Here is a 3,092-nt window from a genome sequence, read left to right as displayed (position 1 = left end):
ACCCTTACAACATTCGCTAACATACCCTTATTATTGGAAATTAAAATTAAAATTAAAATTATAATATATATATATATATATATATATATATATATATATATATATATATATATATATATATATATATATATATACGTTGAGAGAGTTGGATGGATGGATATTTTAAACTGAACCAAACACGCGAATTTATAGGCCTGTGAGCTGAAAAAGGGGCTCATGCGATCGCATGAGTTTTGCTCCTCTAGCTCATGCGATCGCATGGCCAGCTGGGGAGGCTCACATGTCTTTGTTTTCTTCTGCTGACGGTTTTTATAATATATATATATATATATATATATATATATATATATATATATATATATATATATATATATATATATATTAATTTTAAGAATTAATTATATATTATATTATATTCCTGTGCATAGTTGACTTGTAATTTTTAGTCCGTTGCGTCGAGCGTTGAGAGTTGACTCTAGTCCCGGTTCCGGATTTTCGAACATCCTTGCGTACAATTTAATATCTTGTACTTTGTTTTTCGCGTCTTGTACTCTTGTAATTTTGAGACGTTTCTTATCAATAATTGGAACCTCTTTGATTGTATTTTATACTTTTGAGCTTTTTGGTCGTTTGCGTCTTCAATTCGTCGAATCTGTCTTTTGTCTTCACCTTTTATTATCTAAACGAATATCACTTGTAAATAGAACAGTTGCAACTAAAAGCTTGTCTTTCTTGAGGGATAATGCTATGAAATATATGTTCGTTTTTAGCATTATCAAATATTTCCACACTTGAGCGTTGCTTGTCCTCAAGCAATATAGTCTTGAAATATACTAGAATCACTTCTTTATTCTTCACACTTTGTACATCAGTGATTTCTATACGGCGGTATAATCAATGGTAGTAACGATGTGGTTTACAGTCCCACATGACTATAAAATTTAGATCCATTAGGGAAATTGGATCTTTATGAAAACATTTGATCTTTTTGAAAATTAAATCTAGCTTTTACCCTAGATAAGTTTTTCAGAATAACCCTTCACCGGTATTTGCAAATTCTTTTTGTGGGTTTGGTGGGTTTCAGATTTGAAAATTTTAGCTCAAAACTTGTGATTTTGTGTCACCCACTTGCTAACCTTGTATTGGGAAAGCAACACGTCCAGTATACTTGCTCCGAATATTACCTTTCGGTAAACTACCGTCGGGTTGTAAAGGAAAGCGTTGAACAAGCAACTGTTAAGGCAACGTCCCCTGACATGCTTTTAATTATGGTCTATAACATGTCAGATGCAATTACTATCCATGGTAGGAGCAATAGTAAAGCTCACCCTTATAATTTTTCGGTCTGGCACAAGGTCCTGTATTTGACCATGCTATGCAACTACCGTTCTTACGGTTGACACCCGATTTGGTTTAGGTGACCTAATGAATTCCAGGTGAATTCCTAGGATTTTACATTCAATGGTAATAAACGCATTGAAAATGGGTTTTCAGAAAACAAATCGGTTTTAATTTTGATCAAAATATTTTCTCGTTCAAGCTCGAGTTTAGATATCATTGAATTCCATGAGTTTGAATTCTCAATCTTTAAGGTCAATCTCTAGGATTGAGTAATATCAGTCTTAAAAGCTGATTTTTGATCTTTTAAGGAGATTATCCTTTTCTGGGGATCTGATTCATTAGTCTTATCCAGCTAATTTGCACGACGTCCTCCCCATTTTACAAGACAGATCCTCTCATGGTTAGGATAAGTCTAACCACTTGGCGACCCTGTTTGATGCGGAGGTCCGTGGAATTCCTGCTGATTTTAGTGATGACTTTTCTAGATTTTTCGTCAACCTACAGCTGGTCTGGACGACAACTTCATGACCTAAATCAAGAAGCGCGTTTCTTTTTCGGAAGACTTTACTTCCTTTTAATGATGGAATTGATTCATCGTGTAGATCCATCTTTCTTTCAAATATATTACAGTAAATCGGGTAAAACTGATTAGATTAGCCCAAAGCAAAAGTATCTTCAATTATTTGTTACAAAAATATGTGTGATATATGTTTTAAATAACTTGGTAAATTTTCCCACACTTGGCTTTTATTTTCCTTTTTATTGTCCTCTATTCCATTTTAAATGAATTCTAACATTTTGGGTTGTTTCTCAATTTATGTCCTTTCCGAGGTAACAATAATTTCGGTGTTAACACCTAGTTTTATCGTTCATAAATATGTATAAACATGATTTTGAATTCATTTAATTGAAAATTTTGAAAAATTTTACTAGAATTGGGTAGTCAGTATATAAGACTAGGGCTGTTCTTTATTATCAGAGAGCACTAGATTCTAATACAACTACTGCGTTACTAGTATTTCTAATGATAACCAAGTGTATAAGTTAAAAATTTTAAAAATCCGAAAGAATTTAACCCGTTCCCACACTTAAGATCTTGCAATGCCTTCATTTGCAAGAAATCAGTAACAATTTAAATTATTGAGGGTGATTAGCGTAGAAAAATAATTAAATTTTACCAAAGTTTCCAAACATATTGGCGTTTGTTTGCTGAATGATAAATGGTGCACATCATTTGTTCATTCCGTCTTTTTGTTACATCACATTTGTTTTTCGTTTTGTCGTCAAAAGTACTAACTTTTGCTGAACTTAATGCCAGTCTTTGAAAATGCGCTGTTTTACACTGTTTTGTACAATCGACAATATACATACATACAAATATAAACATGCATGGCAATTTGAAATGGGACTTCATATCCCACTTTCAAATCCTAAATGTGAAATATTAGTACACACTAATAATAAAAATGATAAAAATTACATAAATATATCCAATAACGTAAGTTTAAACATGAATAAGTAAAAAGATAAAAACATAAAAATCATAAAAATAACCAATGGAACTAAATCAGTCTGGATAGGGGTTCCAGTTCATCTCGTCAGGTGGGTTCCATTGTTGGTTATAGGTATTCTGATAGGCTTGGTTATAGTCATACCGGTTAAAGGGTGGTCGGATGTCGGGGTTGTGTGGCGGAAAATGAGCAGGTCGAGTAGGCACGTAATTATTTGGTACCTGATATGATAGCTGGCTC

The sequence above is a fragment of the Rutidosis leptorrhynchoides genome, chromosome 4 (assembly GCF_046630445.1).
Source record: "Rutidosis leptorrhynchoides isolate AG116_Rl617_1_P2 chromosome 4, CSIRO_AGI_Rlap_v1, whole genome shotgun sequence".
NCBI lineage: Eukaryota > Viridiplantae > Streptophyta > Magnoliopsida > Asterales > Asteraceae > Rutidosis > Rutidosis leptorrhynchoides.
Note: the sequence above shows the minus strand (reverse complement) of the source record.